This window comes from Adiantum capillus-veneris, chromosome 26 (genome assembly GCF_014529385.1).
Source record: "Adiantum capillus-veneris isolate H3 chromosome 26, ASM1452938v2, whole genome shotgun sequence".
Lineage (NCBI taxonomy): Eukaryota > Viridiplantae > Streptophyta > Polypodiopsida > Polypodiales > Pteridaceae > Adiantum > Adiantum capillus-veneris.
The window spans coordinates 116051974-116074546 of record NC_140956.1 but is presented as its reverse complement, the minus strand read 5'-3'; the positions used below and the strand labels follow the sequence as shown (position 1 = coordinate 116074546).

Below are 22573 nucleotides of genomic sequence, written 5' to 3'. Positions count from 1 at the left end.
GTTTGTTGGGAAGGCAATTGGCTTACGACTCCTGCTCTTCTTTTGCCCATCAGTTGCTTTCAAAATTTCTAGTGAAATATAAGCTCTGAAAAGCAAGAATGGTTTTTTCATAGAAAAGGGGACAAGTCACCTCTTCATGCTCCAAAACCTAAAGATGAATCATGCAAGAATAATGTTCCAAGCTTGGCTATGCACAATAGTTTGTACTCAAATTAGAACAATGCATAAAGCCACCCTAAATAAGAGCTAAATGACTAAACGGTGAGCGAAAATAGGTGCAACATTCGCAGCGCATATAGAACTAGCCTTGTGGATCCTTCAAATCAAAGGCCTTTCTGCAAGTCCTTGGTAGGACGGGGCTCTAAACTATAGAGCTGTCCCATAATCTGTGGAGGCAGTGGACTGTGGATCCATGAATCGAAGGCCAATAAATCGTTAATGCCCATTGCATTCTACTTGTACGCGCTGCAGCTTGCGCTCGTCGTGTACAACTTACAAGCAATAGAAGTTTTATGGTCCCGTTCTGCGAGTCAGTATAATCAGCTCTGGAATCAACCTCTTCATCCTCTCATACAAGATCTGGCACGCTATATCAGGTTATCACCTCCTCGCTTAGTTAATTGTATCTGCATAACAGTAATAATAATGGTGCTGTTGGAGATTGGTTGCTGGGAGGATCCAGAGGTAAGTGCATGGCTAATGTCTGGTTGGATGGGCTTGATGGGAAGAGGGACATTGCAGGTAACGAAGAATGCGACATGCCTCGCACAAAAGCGGATTAAGTAGAAAGAAGGTGGCAATTATGAAAAGGTTGAATATTAGGCTTGCAAAAATTGCAGTCGCATATGAGACAGCTGTAGGCAAAGATTCATTGCAATGTATAGATAGCAACGTCGTCGCATTCAACGTTGATGTAGATAGTGCCGAGATGATTCAAGAAGTGGATTACTCTGCGCAATACGTGGGGGAACAAAAGTCCGATGATCTGGCAATGAAGAATAGTGATGCCAGATTGTGAAAGATACCAAATGACTTTTTAGGTCGGATTTCTAAGAGTGATGGAGGACCCTGTATTAGGATTGCAAAAAAAGCCGTCGCATATGAGACAGCTGGAGGCGAAGATTCATTGCAATGTATAGATAGCAAGGTCGTCGCATTCAACGTTGATGTAGATAGTGCCGAGATTCAAGAAGTGGACTACTCTGTGCAATAGGTGGGGAAACAAAAGTCTGATGATCTGCATGGTTACTCACTCTCAGACTCTGCTTTCAGATGCTCTCAGAAGTGAGTCCCAAAGGACTTATTTATTTTTACAAGGGATGCCCAAAAGCAGAGCCCCAAAAGTTAAACTCAAAAGCAATGGCTCCCAAAAGCATCTCAACTCAAAAGCATTAGTTCCCAAAAGCTGGCAGTGCAATTTGCAAAAAATCCGTATTGTCAGCGTAAATCACGGAATTCCGTACGCCGCTACGTCAGCATGTCAGCACATTTTGCGGCCGTCCGTACGGTGCCACGTTAGCCTGTTGACGCATTTCCCAGGGGCCTGTTTTGCTGCCATGTGGCATATCTGCTGTAGGGTGTGTGTGAGTGTTTATGCCCGGGGGCCTGTCACGTCACCAGTTTGTGACAGGGAGTCACTAATAAGTCCGGGGTCGGGACCCGAAGATACTTCAAATAACAATTTCCAAGAGTGAGGCTGTGTATGCTTTGGGAAAAGCACATGCCTTATGCTCTGATACCATTGTAACAAACTTGGGCACCCCAAGTCTAGATTTTGTCGCAACACGAGAGAGAGAATCACTTAAAATACGTCACAACTTTAAAATCACAGTTCGATTTGGTTGACACGGCCCGGCGTAGTTCTGTGCCCAGAGGTATTGCCCCCAAAACCTGGCACCCCTCTCGGTATTTCTTTTATATCAATCTTTGAGCAAAGTACAACTCCTGAAGGGTCCTTTGCTCTCAGACTCCGCGTCCAGATGCCTTGAAGAGCGAGGCCCTTAGGGTTTTATTATTCTTACAAAGGGTTGCCAAAAGCAGAGCCCCAAAAGCAGTTAAACCCAAAAGCAAACTGTCCCAAAAGCAACTAATCCTCAAAAACTGGCAAAAAGCAGCCAGCGCAAATGATGGAAATCTGTATAGTCGTGCATATCAGCATTGTCGGCGTGAAGCAAAAATCCGTACAATCTGCCATGTCAACGTCCGTACCGTCCGTACAGAATTGTCACGTCATCTGCTAGCGCGAATCACAAGTCCGTACTGCTGTTTGCTCGTGTCTCCGAGCAAAACTGCCACGTCTTTGTGACAGACATTCAATTTTCTTATCAGATCAGAAGTCTTGATAATATGTGCAGGCATTATCAAGCATCAATTTTCTTCAGTACTCCTCTCGGGAAAGCCCGGGCCATGAGTATAACAAAACTTTTCAATCACAATTTCCTCTTAAATACTCCTCCTAGGAAAGCATGAGCCATGAGTATTCTAAAGTTTTCCACAAAGATTGAAAAAACACCAAATGATTCAAATCGGCACCAAGACAAGTTCAAACAGATACAATCCGTTTCAAACAGACGGCTCTTCTCGTTGCACAAAGTGCATGTCCAGCTCTATGCTCCTTCCCTGTTATCAGCATAGAAATAACAAGAGAAAAAAATTCAAATAAATGGTTCTTCTTGGAGTGGATGTCCAACTCCATGCTCCCAATTGCTTTCAACCACATATTCTTGGCTCCTAGCACTTGTTATCTGCACAGGATTAACAAGAGCTGTCCAAAAACTTGATTTCGCACATGCTGAAATTTTCTTCAAAAATCCTAAATCAAATTTCTTGAAATAAAAACTTGCTTGCGTCAATGCGTAGAGCTCGTTGAGAGGATAAACTTTGCCTTCTGTTGCATATCCAAATTCTCAACCGTTGAAGTGAGTTTTAGAGAATTCTACCGTGCGGGAAAAGAAAATTCGATCAATGTGGAAGCGCCATATGCTCTTTTGCAAGTGGCCTTGGGTTCTTTATGGCTTATGCCCTTTAAGACAGAGCGACGATGACGAGCACGCTCGATGCGCGATGAAGGAAGGGTCAGAGTGGCTAGTAAGTCCGGGGCAGCTACACGAAGATTTTTTTGTATAGCAAATTCGTGTAAAATCTAGAAGTGCTGTCTTGCTCTGTCTGCTCTGTAAAGGACCGGTATGCTTTCAGAAAAGCACACGCCTGAAGCTCTGATACCACTGCCACTAGACGGCATAGTGATATCCATTTTCAGTCCCCGTTCCGTGTTTCAAACGTGAGTATCCGAAAAAAGGAATGGATATCCTTGCATCTACAGTGTCGTCCACCATGTAAGCGCATTGCCTTTCAAGAAAGTTGCAGCTTTCCTGACCTTAGAGTCATCTGTAAAATTCTGCTCTGCATAAGCTGTATCAAACTGCTAGAGGAAAGTAAGAGCCTTTGCCTTATCCTGAAAGCCACTGAAAGTGTCAAACTTTACAGTTGCACCACCTTCGTTGTAGGCTTTTGGCTTTTCCAGTGCCCCCAAATTGTCATAGGGAATTGCCTGCAACCTGGGCATTGTAATAGGGATCATCAACATTTCTTGGCCACTGACATTTTGCGTCATTGGTGCCATGTATGGCTGCTGGTTGGAAAAACTAGCTATGCCAAAATTGACTTGTGGCACCCAAACTGGCTCTGATTGCTCTGAAAGCCTTGCTGCATGACGATATTACCATACATGGGGTTCGACATCATGCCTTGTATACCCCCAAATACTGTTCCTGGCATATATTGTTGGTTTCCAGGCGCATAACCAGCCATACTTTGGAACATAGATCCACCCCTGAAATACCCAAGATGTACCGCGGGTGGTGGAAAAACCTGATGCATTGCCTAGAAACTGGTTCTTGGTCCATTTAATGCAACATGTGGACTCTGAAAGGTGGCGGGCTGAATTGGCAAAACCTGTGGAAATGGCGTCCTAACCACTTGTTCATGGACGGAAGGAACCTGTTTTGGAGCCCCAACAGACTCCGCAATGTGCGAGTGCTCCCTATCCTGCTGGGATGCATGAAGGACCTAGGCTTGAGCCTCAGCGGGCTCTACTGGCTATGTGAGTTGCCTTGTCTGCTGTGGCATTGGTGGTGCTTCATAAACCTTGGGTTCTGCATCAGTCGAGTGAAAACATTCACAGTGGCAACCAACCGAGTCGTGAATGCATCATCTTCAAGTTGCCCAGTCATAAAGCCCTGCACTGGTGGAGCATTCACATCAGCAAGAGGTACAGACAAGGGTGGCCGTGAACTCTCGCCAACCTTGAACACCGTAGGTATCGCCTGCCTGTCTTGCGAAGAGAAACCCTTTTCCATGATGCCTTTCCCTTATTCGGCTATAGTGTAATCCCACGTTCCTGTACTTTGTGTCTTCACCAAAACCAACCGAGCCTCACTTCTTGAGGAAAAAATGATTCTGTCCTGGCGACTCTAATTTGGAACTTGAGACATCATACGCATATGATGTCTCAAGACATGTTTTGTGATGGCAAACACTTATGTAAGCTCATATGTATGTTTTGGCCTCTAATTTAGAACTTAAGACATCATACGTGTATGATGTCTTTTGTGGAAAAATGAAGTGAATTTTATCCCAAAGACTCTTAATCTTCAAGCAACTCTCAGCAACTTTCAAAATTCAATTTCAACACTTTTTGTGCAAGTTATGGTTAATACATGTGGTACAGAAGAATAGATTTGGGAGGCCTGCTGTGGGATAATTGAGGCCACAGGGGGATTTAGAGAGCCCGAGTAGTTGTGCAAGGTTTCTAAATCAATTCGATTATGTGTCGGGTTCCTCTTTTGTTGGTTAGCTAGGTACACCAACTATTGAACCACATACTGAGCGTGTGTCTTGTTTGGTTGCCGTTGTGTGGAGGGACTGGAAGGTTCCCTTCTTGAACGGTGTGGTCGGCCTGTTTTTTTTTCTCCAAAAAAGATCCTTTCATTTGTTAACAAACCTGCCCAATTGGCTACAAATAGAGGGCTATATCAGCAAATGGGGAGACTCTCCCAATGAAAAAACAGAACAAGGGTGGCTAAATTAGGAGGTAGGTGGGGGGAAGTTGGAACAACCACACTAGTGGTTGGTACTGCCATCGAGGTGCGCCCTAAACCATGGTGAAGAAGGGTCCAGGCCGCCACAATCTCAGAAAAGCCTCCATGTGCTCCCTCATGCGGTCAGAACTACCCTGGAGACGCTCGAACATGCCCCTGAGTGTGTGGACCAGCTCTAGCTAGAAGTCACGGACGGTCTCCGCTGGTGGGACAAGGCGAGCCTCGAAGATGCAAAAGCAACGGGCTCTCCAAATGAATCAGAGTGTCAGGCCGCAGATGAGCTCCCAACACCTCTCTCTGTCATACTGCTCCCCTCCTGAGGGACGATCTCTGTGGCCAGCTAAAGTGTAGGCTTGCCATCCTATATCACAATTGTCACGATTGTGACTATGTTAACAGTATTACATCTACTCCTAGTTGTAGATACCCGAAGTGCCATGCCAAGGAGGACCCCTATGCTTGGATGGTCACACCGCTTCGCCCGAGAGACGTGCCTCTTCGCCAAAAGCCACACTCCTTCGACGACTGGTCACACCCCTTCGCTCTATGGGTGCGACTCTTCGCCCAATGGTTGCAGCTTTTTGCCGAAAGGATGTGCCTTTACGTTTAAAGTCATGTCTCTTCACTGGGAGACGTGTCTTTCATTTGTGTCTGTTCGTCTCCTATATAAGGAGCCCTTGTACCACACTTTCAAACAATCAAACACAGAGTCTTCCGAGTCTTGTTTCTGAGTTCAAGTTTCTTAAGTCTTAATCATGAGTAAAACTTTTAGTATTTAATTAAGGATTAGTACCTAGAATAATTACAGTGGTATCAGAGTAAAATTTTTTCTGAGACCCGAAGGTTGTGAGCCTCTCACCCTCGTTGCTACACTCTATCCCCTTCCCGGAGTTGCATGGAAGCAAAAGAAAGGTGGTACACACACACAAACGAGCATGAGGTAACTTGAATTTTTTTGTTCACTTCTATACTCTACACATATAAGGATGAGAGACGGGTGTGTGCGGCGTACCCGGAAAATCTTGTACACCGAGAAGGCACCCTTCCCCCTCAAGGGTTGCACATAGGGTGTGCCCCTTCGCGGCACCCTTTCCCACACACCCCATGGCACAGGAAGCATGGCATACCCCCAGAGTATGCGTTGGAGTCCGATTCGTGAACCTCTTCATTGGGATGTGTCCTTTTGGAACTGATTCGCACCCTTTGATGTGAAGATACACCACCTCGTACCTCTTCACCCGGTACCCACCCTCCTTCAATTGGCGTCTTGGCGGTTTTCCACACCCCTATGCCTAGCAGCCAGCGTGGTGTAATTGGCAGCCAGTGTGCCCTTCTCAATCAGCACAATACGGCCAATCAGTCAGCAGTGCACTACTGCACAGTTGCAGCCAGCAGCGTATCCAGTTAAGCGTTGCACCTCTTGCAGATGAAGGGTCGCACCCCCTTGAGGTACCCGACCCTGGCTTATGCCCCTTCCCCTAGCGTGCCTTTCCACCTGGCACACCAAGCGATGCAGCCTACGCTGGCAGCCCTTCGTCAAAACCGTTCTACGCAATAAATCTTCAGCAGCAGCGTATCATTTTTTTTAACCCACTTATTAGCCAGCGATTCATTTTTCAAGTGGCCAACCTGTAGTGGTTTGGCCGGCCGCCCAACTACATAGTTCAATGGGCACCCTTTGGTACAAGGTATTTATTAAACTCATTAAAGGCGCCCAACCTGGCCGGCCACTCCCATTATTTAAAAGGGCCATTTGAATGTACCTGTTCGATTAAACCAGCCAGCGACATTCAAAAAAAAAAACAACAGATGTCGCAAGGCTAGCGTTTGCAGAATTCTCACGCTGTCCCCTTTCCCCATCTAGCATTGGCTCCTTGCCTCTCTCCTGTGCGCATTCTGACCCACAACCATGGCAGACGATCACACCTAGAGGCGCCTATTCGTATCTCTCATACATAGATGAAGTTCCGGAAGAGAGTTTGCCAGAGAACCCCCTTCCTCGAGGTTATTATTATTCCCGACACTCCACCGACGGACACAGAACCCGGAACAGATTCTGAACCAATTCTCGAGATGAAGTATATACCAATTCCAAGCCGGAATATATTGGTCGTGTGTTCATAGCGAGCTCCTTATCCTGGATTACACACCTTTGTCGCCTGCTCCAAAGGAGACACCTCCCATCAATGAGGTCGAGATCTCCATGTCGACGTCCCAGGAAGAAGATGGTTAGTAGACGCAGATGCTTGCCCTTCTAAAAGCCCAAATGGAAACTATGCAACAAACTTTCTCAGTAAGTCTTGCTTCCATCAATACTTGCCCGGACTAGTTGCAGATGCAAACCTCTGAAAGAAGGGAGTCCTGTGGTCCGCCTGTTCTCAGTCCATGTTGACTAGATTGTGCTTCTGATTGCAGAGGGAAATGAAGCAGATTGATCTTCGATACACTGTAGTCACTTCCGATAAGTGATTGGACGGAAAGACAGATAGAGCCGCAATCTACACACTCGGTAACATTTTTAGTACTTCAAAAAAATTTGAGAGAGAGAGAGAGAGAGAGAGAGAGAGAGAGAGAGAGAGAGAGAGAGAGAGAGAGAGAGAGAGAGAGAGAGAGAGAGAGAGAGAGAGAGAGAGAGAGAGAGAGAGAGAATCCACGCGAGGAAACACGGAGTGGCAAAGTTCCATCCCCAGTCGCACTGGCCCCAAAGATTGGTGCCCCTTTCGGTATTTCTTTATTATTGATTTGCCAAAGTACAAATCCGAGGGTCCAGCTCTTCGAAGCATGACATCCAGATGCCCTCAAAGAATGGACCATGGGGCACTTATAAATTTACAAGGGTTGCCAAAAGAGAGAAATGTTAACGACACAGAGGATTTAGACTTTGACCAAGAGACTGGTATGGACCACCTTTCTAGGGATGGAGTCTGTGAGTGGCCAAATGAACGCATGGATCAGATGCGTTTGTGACCTAGAAACCCTAACCCTAAAACCTGTCACCTCACATCGGGAGAGCAAACCGGCCCCAGATCTACGCCTTGGTGGCCATCACCAATCCCACATTGAGACGGATCCAAAGGTGCATCAAATAGCTCTAGAGGTGCTTCATTTCGAAGAGTTACCGCGGCGACATTCCCCATTGAGTCAGTAGAGTTTGCATCGAGGTATTGCATTTGTGTACATTCCATTTACGCAATCAAAAGAAAATACCACATAGGCAATGGTGTGGGGTGCCTTTGAGAGGGTTGGTTGGAACCCCATCTGGTGTCATTCTTCTCTTCTCTCTCTCTCTCTCTCTCTCTCTCTCTCTCTCTCCTTTAAACAATTGACTCTGGCAAACCAAAAAGGGAATACCAATGCTTGATAAACAAACGTGCTTATGCTTGCGCTATTATTGTGTCCTGCCAAGGAATGAGCATGCTGACACGATCTACAATGGTGAAACACGCTTCCTACCTTTTCTAAAGTGATCTTCATGCTTCTGTGCCCATCCGTGAGTGAATCATGTTCATCGTGCAATATCGCATTCCTATAAGAAGGTAACACACAAAGGTAATGATGAAAATACAAGAGATCTCCACAAATGAGAGACTCAAAAGGCTGCATACTGATTGTTCATGCTACCAAGAGATACGTTTTGAATGGGTACCGTAGACTATGACTCAAAAGCCAAGATCTGTCCTTCACAACTAGACGCATTTGCAACTGGGTAAGCTTTACTAGGAACATAGTCAATCAAACCACCAAATTGCTTAAGAGACTGGACCTATCTAGCTTGACGGTCGCTCTAAAATGCACTAGGCATGGGCTAGAGCCACTTGAGGGCTTGATGATTACTACTGATACTAAAATCTTGATCATACAAAAAATGCTTCTCATGCTTGAGAGAATGAATGATAAAGAGAGGTTCCTTATCATGCAATGATTGATTCCTTTCTGAACTATTTGACTGTGTATTGAGAGATGCTACTGGACTGCGCGTTTTATCCTCTTTCAAAATATTAGAGTGACAGATTAGTGACACGATCGGGATGCTCTTATGACCGTAAATGTCCACGGAAGATGCACCCTCACGAGAAATAGTGAGTGTATTCTCTTCCCAACTAACTTGAGAATCAAACTCATGAAACCACTTACCGCCATCCAGAGAGAGGAGAAACAACAAACTTGCGACGACGAAAACATGCTTGTTGAACAGAAATTGTTACATTAGAATAGTATATGCTAGGAGAAAATCCAGAAACTCGCTGGAATAGCTTCTAAACGTGCACTCTTCACAAGAGAATCACTAATCATATCATGCATATTGCTAGAATCAAACAAGATCAAAATGCGTTGACCATTAACATGGCCATAACACTTCATGAGAGACGCATCGAGATCATTAGAAACTTGGGAGGCACTACTTGGCTCAGTTACGCCACCAACAAAAGATGTGGGTTCGGTGGGTTCTTTCTTAGGACAATTTCTCTTCATGTGACCTTTAGTGTGACAATTAAAACATCTTCCTTCATTTCCATACTCGGTTCGTTCTTCAAGACTCAATCAACCTCCTACTATTCCTTGAGCAGATTTTTCATCAGGTGTCAACTTAAGGGTTTCCTGAGCTTTAGCCTTTCCTTTATTATCATTGTTAGGTGAAGAGTTTTATGCTCTAGGTGTAGTGGAAGATTGAGAAGAAGAGGTGTTGTGGTTCTTACCATTGTTCTCACTGTTTTGTTGGTTCTGAGGGTTCTGCAGGGTACTCAAAGACAACTTGTTCTCCCTAGGCTTACCTTTGCCGTGCTTCATTTCTTCTGCAAGAGTGATCCTGTTAGCGACATTGTAGTCCTTAGGCTCAATGTAATTTGTGAATCATGGACCACCTGAATCTGTGATTGGCCAACAGACGCATAGGTCAGATGGCCTCGACGCAAAAACTCTAACCCTAAAACCCGTCACAGTCGAAGACTTGCACATCGTATTTGATGTACTTGTTGTCGGGGATAACGGGTTCGCAAGGTGAGCCGGGTCAGCACCAGGCTGCTCGCTGTGGGAAACAAGAGAGACAAGACGTGCGACACAAAGCAAAAAGCTCAAATGACCCTTGAATTACTTAAAATTGACACCTTGAATGCCTTAAGCTGCTACTAATGGTTAACCAAAGTGGAATTCGATTACAAATCTTGGCCGTTAACGGTACTGCTAGAGCAATTCTCGAGCTTAATTGTCACAAAGTGATGACGTGGCGGACAGCAGAAACCCTAATTTCTGGCTGAAACCCTAAAATTCCTGCAAACCCTAAAATCTGCCAAAAACCCTAATTTGCAGGAAACCCTAATTTCAGGCTGAAACCCTAATTCAGCAAACCCTAATTCTGCCGGGGGTGCCACGTGGCAGCAGCAGTACGGATTTCCGCGTTTTCCGGCGGAATTTGCGCTGGCAGCTTTTCTTGCTTTTTCTACGCAAATAGCAAGAGTATGTGCCCACGAGTTTAAGAAAATCGTTGATTAGCTGAAATCAAAACTGATCCCAGGCAGCGCAGCAAATCGAAAGCGATGACTGCTAGTCATTGCATGGAAGGGCGCAGCAAAACAAAATTGGTGACCGCCAGTAATTGCATCGGAGATTTGGCGCAGGAAAACAAAATCGATGACCGCCTGTAATTGCATGGGAGATTTGTAGCGACTGGTAGCTTCAGTGCATTATATAGGTCGTAGGTCTGCAGGTCGAAGGCAAGGCTGACAGAGTCCCATCGCCAGGTGCTCTCTCTCTCTCTCTCACAGGGTGGTCTCAAAAGAGTTTTCGCCCTGTCTGCAGAGTGTGTGTGTGTGTTAGTGAGAGAGAGAGAGGGAGAAATCAATTTTTACAGCTGCAGGTACCGAAAACTGTTTGTGTAACTGTGTGTGTGTGTGTGTGTGTGAGAGAGAGAGAGAGAGAGAGAGAGAGAGAGAGAGAGAGAGAGAGAGAGAGAGAGAGAGAGAGAGAGAGAGAGAGAGAGAGAGAAATTGATTTCAACAGCAGCAGCTCTGTTTATCCGGGGAGATTGGAGATGGTAACTTTGTGTGTGTGTGTGTGTGTGTGTTAGTGAGAGAGAGAGAGACAAATTGAAGGGTTTAATTTCACCCCTTTCGCCCTGTGTGCAGACTGTGTGTGTGTGTGTGTGTGTGTGAGAGAGAGAGAGAGAGAGAGAGAGAGAGAGAGAGAGAGAGAGAGAGAGAGAGAGAGAGAGAGAGAGAGAGAGAGAGAGAGAGAAATTGATTTCAACAGCAGCAGCTGTGTTTATCCGGGGAGATTGGAGATGGTAACTTTGTGTGTGTGTGTGTGTGTGTTAGTGAGAGAGAGAGACAAATTGATTTTTACAATAGCAGCTTTATGTTCTTTTTTTGCTTTATTTAGAGAGAGCACGCAATTACAATGGCTTCGTTGAAAAATAGTGCAAGAGCTGCGGCCAGTAGCGCGGGTGAAGAAGGCGTCCCCGTTAAGAGGAGGGGACGTCCTCGAATGACCGCAGAGGAGAGGTCCTCAAACGAGTCGAAGAGGCCGAAAAAGTTAATGGAAGCGAGTGTGACAATCTCCGTGAGAGGGGAGGACATAGATACATGTCTTCTTCCACGCGTTGACGAATTCTTGTAGGAGACATTAGCGGGGATGTGCGCAGTGGAAAGAGGAGGCAGTGTTTTCCATTTGCATTTTCAAATGGTGGTTCGTATGCTGTCGTTGTCTCTTATTGCCATCAACAAGAAGCTGAAGTCGTACTTGGGTTGGGACAAGGAATGTCCAGCAGGTGCTAACATCCTATGCAGAGCTCTAAAGCAGAAAAATATGCATACCTTCCAGGGGATGGTAGGCTACTGCATGAAGGACAAAGGTGAGCCGCACTTCCAGAAGCTGACTCACAATGTCTAAGTTGATGATATCAACAAGGGTGTAGAGTTGTATTCCCTTTACGGTGTAGACGACCTGAAGAACAGGGTATGCCTAACTTCGAACAATATTTTCGACCGTGCTGCAATGTATTGGAAGTTCAAAATGCGGCACCCTCTAGGGAACGATTTCTTGTCCACCTTGCACATTATGGTGCGTACTGGAAAATACTACCCTTCATCGTCGTGGATCATTCCTTACCAAGGCCGAGGAATGTACCTGAAAAAGATAAGAGCGATGTGGCGCTGCATGGCTTTTCCCTCAACCGTGACTTACTAGGACATAGTGAGCATTTTTGTGGCCGATGACTTGTATGCCAATGCACAACCAAGAGCCGATTGGTTTAGGTCCCGATGGGAGGCTATAGAAAGGTTAGCATCATAGTATTCTGCTTTCTTTTCCATGCGTTCATTGCTTTAGGTACTTGTCACTGTCTTTGAATAGCAAGGAGCTTACCAATATGACCGCATTTAAAGAGACCAACGTGGACGATCCAAAAGCCAATGTTGTTATCATTGATGACGGTGATGATGACGACGAGGGCAAACAGATAGGCGATGATTTTATGCCTCTCGTGCATCGCACAGAGGCAATACTTGTTGCATCTTGAAGGTTTATAATTCATGACAATTTGTTTTCGTTCAACCACATTTCTCTGCCGTTAGATTCTAACTTGTTGGGCTCGTTCTTTTTTATGCAAATCGTAATGGAGGAGGGAGGTCATTTGAATGCTGTGGAGGCCAATGACAGGCAGGACACGTTCGAGGGAGTGGAGGAAGATGTTGTTGAAAGATTAAAGGCAATCCTGCTACAGATTTGGACTGAGGTCCATGGCCATGACAATGGCACCCTTAAGTTCTTCATAAAAGAGTCTGTAGAGTCAATAAAAAATGTAGTTCAAGATTGTCAAGTAAATGTAGCGGATATCCAAGTAGCTCAACTAGAGGAGCAAATAGTGTCATTACGCAAAGAGGTCTCATCTTTAAAAGTGCAATTGAATAAATTGAATGAACTTGTGATAAGACTGAATAATGTAATCGGACGTTTCCGTTCATGAATTTAATGTGATGGCTTATCCTTATCTATCGGAGGTGTAATTGTCTTCTCTGTTCTTCTCTGTTTACGTGTCATTACACATCAACTTCAATTTATGCCTTACCAGTTTTTATGACTTGTTGTTTGTTATGGCGTTCCTTCATAAGGTTTTCAAAAGGTTGGATCTCATGTATCTGCTTCGTGGGAAATTGTCGCAGATAATTGCATTTCTTACTCAGATTTGGAATGACTAGTTTTAAAGCCTGCTAATACTCTTGTTTAAATTGAATGGATTGAGGCTGCTCCTCTCTCTCTCTCTCTCTTCACCTTCAAGATTCCTTGGCATCTTCAAAGAAATGATTTTATTTTGAAGCCTACCAGTATGTACAAGAGAAAGAGAGAGAGAAAAAGTCTTGCTTTTCTTTGGGACTCTAAGAGAGAGAGAAAGAGCAGATGCTTTTGGCTTTCAGAGCTTTTGATTTTGAAGCTTTTGGGGCTTTGCTTTTGGGCATCCCTTGTAACCTTTAAATAAGTGGTGAGGGCTTCACTTCTCAGAGCATCTGGACGCAGAGTTTGAGAGTGAAACCCTAGCCACTCTCTTGTTGTACTTTGATTTGATTAATATAAAAAGAAATACCGAAAGGGGCGCCAGTCTTTGGGGCCAATATCTCTAGGCACGGAACTCCGCCGGGCCAGTGCAAATCTATTGTGATCTGTGAATTGTTTTGAAGTGGTTATTTGGTGCTGTCGCGGTTGATTCTTGACTTGGAGTGTCCAGGTCTGTTACAGTGGTATCAGAGCACGGCTGATTTCTCTTCTACGGGAAATTCGATCCCCAATTTTTTTTTCCGCCACACCTATGGCTTCAGGCAATGATCAGTTGACTCCCTCTGCATCTGGAGATGCGGGCAGGGATCACAACGAAGATTCCGGCACGGAGTATGGCCCGCCTAGGCCTACTCAAGCGGAGCAGCGAGAGATGGAGCGTCGTCAATTGATTGGCGATGCAACAAAGATGATGCTCAATTTTGCCAAGAACCCGAAGATGGCAAAATATATGAACCAGACCTCTTTGGAAGAGGTACAGACGGAGTGGCAGAGAACCACAACACCACTCCCGAAACCCGCTCTCAAGAAACCTTCTGCCTCCAAGAACTATATGGAGAAGGAACTGGAGAACATGGTTGATGCACGGATTGCTCAGCTTTTCGACGTGCAATAGAAAGACAAAAAGCATGGCAAATAGCAGAAGAAAGGCACTAAATTCCCGGGATATTTGGGTCGTCGGTCGACATTCGACAAGGCAAAGAAACAGAAGAAGCGTGTCAAGTTTGAAGGCTTACCCAGTTCTTCTTCTTCTTCTAACAGTTCTTCTAGCTCTTCAGACTCGAACGAAGAAGACAGAAAAAGCAAAGCGAACCAAGAAACAACGCTTCGGAAAGGGCAAGAAAAAGACAAAGGAGTCTAAATCTCGCCCAATGAGTGACACTTCTACAGAGGACTCGTCTACTGACAGTTCAGACTCTGACAACGGAAACTTTTATGCGAACAAGAAGAATTTTTACAAAGCCAACCAGTATGACTTTCTCGAAGATAAAAGCAAGAAAGTCCGAGAGTTTAAGGAAGGTGGCCAAGCACTCGAGTTTGATACTTTTTCGGGATACTCCGATGCTTCGAAGGCTTTGTCTTTTATACATCAGTTTGACATCGCTTTCGCGTGAGGACGCTATTCAAAGCACTCCAAGATTCGGAGAGCTGCTTCTTATTTTAAGGGGAATGCTCGCACTTGGTGGTCCACGCTTCTATTAAGCAAGACTGTGCCAGTTACATGGCTGAAATTCAAGAGGCTTTTTATTTCTTCTTGGTTGACTCAAGAGTTTGAACGGGATATACGAGCTGCTTGGAACCATCTCCGGATGACCAAGAGCGATACAGTGAATTCTTACTGTGAAAGATTCTGGAGCTCTTTTCTACCTGCCTCTTCATTCAAGAAGATCTCGTTTAGAGAACAGATTGAGCGGTTTACCTTGGGTCTACCTACAGAGATCCGAGATCACTGCTTGGAACAGAAGTCAACTTCTATTCAGGAGTTGATGAGTCATGCGAAGTGGGGCTTTGCAATTCACTTTGGCAGTCTGACCTACCCCACAGATGAGGTCACGACACAACGACCCGGACAGACTTCTGGGAATGAAAGTAGAAAGAGAAAGAGCAACCAGAGAGAAAAGATGCACGACCCAAGCTTACTCCTCAGGAGATAGCTCGCTTCATCAGGGAGGGGAAGTGCTTTGGATGCGGGGAACTTGGACATATCTCCGCGAAGTGCCCTAAAAAGGCACAGAAAGAACGAAATGACAAGGACGACGAAAGGCCTGAGAGTTCGAGAGTAGCTGAGGACCGTGTACGCAAAGGCAAGATGAAAACAGGACTGGTTCCAGATTGTGTGGGTACTGATCCTGACACCATGGATGTCACGTGACACATCCCAACCCTATGTGTCCGTGGACAAGCTACACCACAGCAGGGTTCAGTCAATTCAGTCAAGTCTAGATTAGTAGTGATCTGGCACTTTTGTGAGTCTATCCGTAGACCGTGCATGCCCAGTCACTTAGCATAGATGCATATCCTCCGGTTGCACACAACATGATCATCAGTATTCCCTTCAGGATCCATCAGATTTAGTCAAGGGAATTTTCCTATGCATTTAGCCTATTTTTCTATTTTTGGTTATTTTCACTTATTATTCTTAAGTGACTTTCCAACAAAAGTAGGTAGGGCAATTTTGCTAAGTTAATATATAAGCAAACCCAAGTTAGCACTTTCTGGCAGAAGAGGCAGCAGGAGCTTCCCGCTCAACAGGCAACTTCTCAGTAGTATCCCCCCTCAGCACGTAGCCTCGCCATACCTCTCATCCCATACCTGGCGTTTTCTCCCACAGTTCCTAGATCCAACATCGCCATCAACCACCATTGTCTGGCGTTTTACCCATCTACAGGCAGCCCCATCATAGCGTTTTTGGGATCGCTAGCATATGCCAGATGAGCGTTTTTCTTTAGCAAGTTCAGCAAGCAGACTTCAACATTGCAGGAACTACTAACGCTAGCAAGATCTTGCCACAGTTCAGCGTTTTGGGCTCCACAAGCCTAGGGTTTTTGGCAAGGGCAGATCCAGCCAGCGTTTTGTTTTCAGCCTTCATCAACAGTAGGTACACAACGATTTCAGCCTTATGCACAGTAGCAGAACCACCCCAGATCGGTTGCAGATGCTCCCCCATTTTCAGCCACCAAGACAACCCCGAATTCAGCGATTAGAAGACCACAGATTTCAGCCATCAAGTCGTCGTCATCATCACCGTCGTCGTCATCGGCATAGTCCAAGTTGCATCAGTCCATTGCATACGCATTGTACACCTTTGTGCAATCAATAAGTAGACCACTCTCGCCGACGAGAGTGGGGCCTTCGGAGGAGGGTTTTACAAACTCTCGGGTGTCGTATCTCTTCTCTCTCCTTCTCTCAGTCTCATACACTTGCACGCACAATATCCACTCACTTTGTTCGTGATCATAGCACTCTCCATAAAGACGGAAGGCTCTCTCCTTCCCTAAGAACTAAAAGGAACCTTGAGCAAATATAGATCACTAATCTTGAGAAAATACAACATTCATTCCGCTGCACCTTACAATGGTATCAGAGCTTTGGAAGTGTTCTGCATTACTCAAGGAAAGAACCACAAGAACCACAAGAATTTTTTTGCTTGTTGCGGTCGCATGAACCCAAGTTTACTTGGGCGTGGCGATTCCTAATCGTGTTTTGTTGAAGAGTGACAGGAATCCCAAGAAAGAAGGGCTTGTCGAGCCTCCCCTTGTGTCTCTTTTCAGTCATTGAGAGCGGACCGTGCACTTAGCGGCCGGCCAATCGACGTGAGGTGGGAAAAAGCAACCTTGGTGTGAGCGCAAGGCCGCCAAGGGGTGCGCCCGCAGAAAGGAGTAGAACTCGGGTGAAGAGAAGATCCTTCTCCAACGCGATTTGCAAGCGAAAGAACACCTCAAGAACCTCAAGACCCTCGAGAACCTCAAGAACCTCAAGACCCCCAAGAACCCAAGTTCCTCGTGAACTTAAGACCCCAAGGACCCACAAGAACCCACGATTTCAGAATGATCATCACTTGAAGCGGAATGGATACTTCGCTTGGAAGTGATGAGCATGAGAGAGGCGAAGAAGATTTTTCCCCACCAGGAGGTTTTTCCGACCCTTCCCCATCTACGACATCGATTGCACTAACTCCTATGGAGGCTTTCGACAAGAGGATGATGCACAAGAAGTTAGAAGACAAAGCAAGAGATGCCGAACGAGAAGCAGAAAAAAAAGCCTACGAAGAAGACATGGCAGCCATCGAGCGTAAGTACCAAAAAAGAATGGCAGCCATAGCGCGTGAGAACGAGCAAGCACGCTTGAAAGCCAAAGCAAGAGAAGCAGACTTTGATCGAGAGAACAAAGCAATAAGGCAAGAGATGTTGCGACTCTTTTCTCGAATGCAGGCACAGATGCAACAAGATCGGGAAAAGAAGACTCTCTCAGTCTGTTCTTCTCCAAAGCATGATACACAGGATTTGCATGATTGTGTGAAGCATGATGATGTTTTGATTGACAATGATAAGCACAATGACTTGCATGATGATAAGCATGATGATTTGAATGACAAGCATGATGATTTGGATGACAAAGATAAGCATGATGATTTGAATGATATTGCTAAGCATGATGATTTGGATGCCAATGACAAGCATGATGATTTGCATGATCAAGATGTGATTTCTCACGAGCATGATGATTTACATGATTAAGATGTGATTTCTCACAAGCATGATGAGTTGCATGAAGATGATGTGATTGCTCACAAAGATGATGTGTTAGTTGATGTTTTTTCTAGCGAAGCTAATCTCGTTGTAGATTCGATCAATCACCAAGAATCAATCTTGGCTTTCGAGTCGAGGTCCACAGATCCCCCACAAGAAGATTCGATAGATCCCGAAGAAGCGATCTTGGCTCTCGAGCCTTGGTCCAAAGAGCCCTTAGAGGAAGTATTATGTGTTCGCATGATTGATACGCACGCATTGTTCGAGTGTTTCATTCGTGACGGTTTCCTGTATTTTAGTCAACATCGTTATGTGATCCCTTTTCCTAGGCATGACATATTGTATGTTGAGCACGTTTCTCTCATGGATGAGCACGAATGTATGCGGATTGTTCATGAAAAGCTGAAAAGTTTGTATGTAAGGAAGTCACAGACCATGTCTCTTGCTTGGCATGACACAGTTTCCGAAAGAGCATATGATTGTATGAGCACCAAGCATGGGCATTTCCATTGTGATTTGCCACAATTGATTGATTTCGATGAAACAGACAAGATTCGAGCGCATTGTTTGCTTGTATTTGATGAACGGGTTGTCACTCCGTCTCTATGTTCATCTACATTGCATACATAGTTTTTAGCAAAGACCAGATTTTTTTCCTTCACTTTACATGGAATGGGTATGTTCATGGTTTTGTGTTGGAGATGGTTTCAAGAATTTTCAGCCATGGAGATTCTTGAAGATGACAGAAGTAGATCTCTAGACGAAGTTGAAGCAAGGAAGGAGCCACAGAAGACTTTGTGTCGCTTTCGGTGCGGCCCAAAGAAGCAAGCGTTCCAAACCTTTATGAAGTTCAAGTACCGCATAACCCACACCTCAGAGTGGGCCGGCGAAGAGTCCCTTCCAGGATTCCGGATGCTATTGGCGATCTCCCTCGACGCCATACAGTTCGCTACCAGTACCTCATTTTGAAAAGGAGGGGATGTCACGTGAGACATCCCAACCCTATGTGTCCGTGGACAAGCTACACCACAGCAGGGTTCAGTCAGTTTGGTCAAGTCTAGATTAGCAGTGATCTGGTACTTTTGTGAGTCTATTCGTAGACCGTGCATGCTCAGTCACTTAGCATAGATGCATATCCTCTGGTTGCACACATCATGATCATCAGTATTCCCTTCAGGATCCATCAGATTCAGTCAGGGGAATTTTCCAATGCATTTAGCCTATTTTTCTATTTTTGGCTATTTTCACTTATTATTTTTAAGTGACTTTCCAACAAAAGTAGGTAGGGAAATTTTGCTAAGTTAATATATAAGCAAACCCAAGTTAGCACTTTCTGGCAAAAGAGGCAGCAGGAGCTTCCCGCTCAACAGGCAACTTCTCAGCAGTACCCCCCTCAGCACATAGCCTCGCCATACCTCTCATCCCATACCTGGCGTTTTCTCCCATAGTTCCTAGATCCAGCATCGCCATCAACCACCATTGTCTGGCGTTTTACCCATCTGCAGGCAGCCCCATCATAGCGTTTTTGGGATCGCTAGCATATGCCAGATGAGCGTTTTTCTTTAGCAAGTTCAGCAAGCAGACTTCAGCATTGCAGGAACTACTAACGCTAGCAAGATCCTGCCACAGTTCAGCGTTTTGGGCTCCACAAGCCTAGCGTTTTTGGCAAGGGCAGATCCAGCCAGCGTTTTGTTTTCAGCCTTCATCAACAGCAGGTACACAACGATTTCAGCCTTATGAACAGTAGCAGAACCACCCTAGATCGGTTGCAGATGCTCCCCCATTTTCAGCCATACAAACGCAGCAAGAAAGCAGTCATTTTCAGCCACCAAGACAACCCCGATTCAGCGATTAGAAGACCACAGATTTCAGCCATCAAGTCGTCGTCATCATCACCGTCATCGTCATCGGCATAGTCCAAGCTGCATCAGTCCATTGCATACGCATTGTACACCTTTGTGCAATCAAGAAGTAGACCACTCTCGCCGACGAGAGTGGGGCCTTCGGAGGAGGGTTTTACAAACTCTCGGGTGTCGTATCTCTTCTCTGTCCTTCTCTCAGTCTCATACACTTGCACGCACAATATCCACTCACTTTGTTCATGATCATAGCACTCTCCATAAAGACGGAAGGCTCTCTCCTTCCCTAAGAACTAAAAGGAACCTTGAGCAAATATAGATCACTAATCTTGAGAAAATACAACATTCATTCCGCTGCACCTTACAATGGATGAGAGTACAGAACTTTGTCGAGCTTGGGGCAAAGTGAAAGATCAAGAGGCCCTGATTTTCTTTGATGGAGGAGCCAAGGCCAACTTCATTTCACCGGAATTGGCGGCGCGGCTCGAGATTACTCCCGATCGGATGGGATCACTTGTAGAGGTAGTTCTAGCGGCACCCGACAGGGACGTAGCCATTACACCTGTCATTGGCAAACTTCGGTTGCATTGTAAGGGGTATTTGGGGCATGAGGAATTCTTCATAATGCCTTTGGAGGGCTGTGATGTTTTCTTAGGGATTCCCGGGTACCACAAGAACAACTCCGTGGTCGATTATCGGGCGAGAAAAGCGACTTTGACTACAGAAAAGGGCATAACAATTGTACTTGATATTAAACTGAAGGGCGAGTCTGTCCCTATTGTATCGTCTTCGGCCATTTCAAAATTAATGAAATCTAGTATGTTTGTTTACTCGATCTTTATGAAAGAGTTGAGTGATGATGATAGGACAAATCTGTCTAAACTTGATAAAGAACGCCAAGATTTTCTACACTCTCACGCCGATTGCTTCTCAGAAGGCCTGCTAGGTGAGTTACCACCTGCTCGTCCTGAAGATCATACCATTGATCTGATACCTGGAAGTACACCACCGAATCGGCCACCCTGCCGTGTGAGCCGAGCACAGAATGAAGAGATTATGAACCAAGTGAAAGACCTCTTGGAAAAGGGTCTTGTCCAGCCTAGTACTTCACCGTATTGCTCTCCAGTGTTGTTGGCTTTGAAGAAAGATGGATCTTGGAGAATGTGCATCGATTATAGAGCTCTCAACAAAATCACCATCAAGAACAGATTTCCGATCCCTAGGATCGATGATATACTCGACAGGTTACAGGGATCCTCGTGCTTTAGCAGGATGGACTTGAAGAGTGGATATCATCATATCAGGATAGCGCCGGGAGACGTCTACAAGACAGCTTTTCGGACGACTTTTGGGTTATTTGAGTTTTTGGTGATGCCTTTTGGCTTAACCAATGCTCCTGCGACATTTAATCGGATGATGGACAGGATTTTTCGAGAGTGCAGGCTATTTGTTGGCACTTTCTTTGACGACATCATTGTTTTCTCCAAGAGTGAGGCAGAACACAGAGGTCATCTGCTTTAGGTCTTTCAGGCATTACGAGATCACAAGTTAGTGATTAATGCAAAGAAAAGTGAATTTTTTCTACCAGAGATACACTCTTTGGGACACATTGTGTCAGCAGCAGCAGGAGTGCAAATGGATCCGGCCAAGATAGAGACTATCCGTGATTGGCCCGACTTGAGGAATGTCCATGAAGTGAGAAGCTTCTTGGGACTGTGTTCGTACTACAAGCGGTTGATACGAAAGTTTGCAGAGGTTGCTTCCCCTTTGCATAGCTTGACACAGAAAGGAGTACCTTTCTCGTGGGGACCCACAGAGGTGACTGCCTTTTAGACATTGAAAGAGAAATTGACTACGGGACCAATTTTGACTTTGCCGGACTTGCAGAAGTCATTGAAGTATATTGTGATGCTTGTGGTCGTAGTTTGGGTGCGGTCTTGATGCAAGAAGGCCATGTCATAGCTTACGAGAGCCGTTTGTTCTCTAGGCCGGAGATGACAGCACAGATCTATGAGAAAGAGCTTTTGGTGGTTATCCATGCTCTTACTCAGTGGCGGCATTACCTACTCGGAGCGGATTTTACTGTCTTTACAGACCATCAGAGTTTGCGCTACTTCAAGTCACAGAAGCAGCTTTCGGAAAAAGCAGATGCGGTGGGCGAACATCTTGTCACAGTTCCACTTCCAGATTGTCCATGTGCAGGGACAGAAGAATGTGGTGGCAAATGCTTTGTCTCGGAAACCGTTGGTTCTAGCTATTTCCGCGATACATCATAGGAGCTTCGAGGATATGGTCGATCATTATGCCACAGATACAGATTTTGCAGATATTTTCACACGGATACGGGATGGGGAGACAGTAATGGGATACTCCCTTCGGGAAGGCTACTTGATGAAAAAGACTATGTTGTGCGTTACACAACCGTTGAGGGAAAAGGTTATGACTGAATGCCACTGTCCATCTTTTACGGGTCACGGCAGCATTGCTACCACCATGAAAGGGGTAGAGAGATACTTCTTTTGGCCGAGACTCAAGAAGGATGTGGAAGAGTTTGTGCACAATTGCTTGGTATGCCAGAAGGTCAAGTTTGACAGGAATAAGGCACAGGGATTGTTATAGCCTTTACCCATACCCACCCGCCCCTGGGAAAGTATAGCGATGGATTTCATTTTTGATCTACCGAGAACACAGAGTGGTCACGATGGTATCTGGACTGTTATTGACAGATTCAACAAACATGCTCATTTCATTCCAGTGAAGAAAACAGTCAAGCCAGATCACTTAGCGAGACTGTTTGTGGCCCATATTTTCAGATTACATG

General features: G+C 45.4%; 1 long non-coding RNA gene and 1 pseudogene across 9 annotated transcripts in view; both read left to right on the top strand.

Annotated features, from left to right (window-relative positions):
* Nucleotides 1-255: 255 nt before the first annotated feature.
* LOC147424035 (uncharacterized) overlaps nt 256-22573 on the top strand; it is a 60973-nt gene continuing 38655 nt past the window's right edge. For all 9 annotated transcript variants that reach the window (XR_015186560.1, XR_015186561.1, XR_015186559.1 and 6 more), the window contains exon 1: nt 256-596. This is a non-coding gene — a long non-coding RNA (uncharacterized LOC147424035). The remainder of the gene's footprint in view (nt 597-22573) is intronic.
* Nucleotides 634-13059, top strand: LOC147424037 (uncharacterized; annotated as a pseudogene).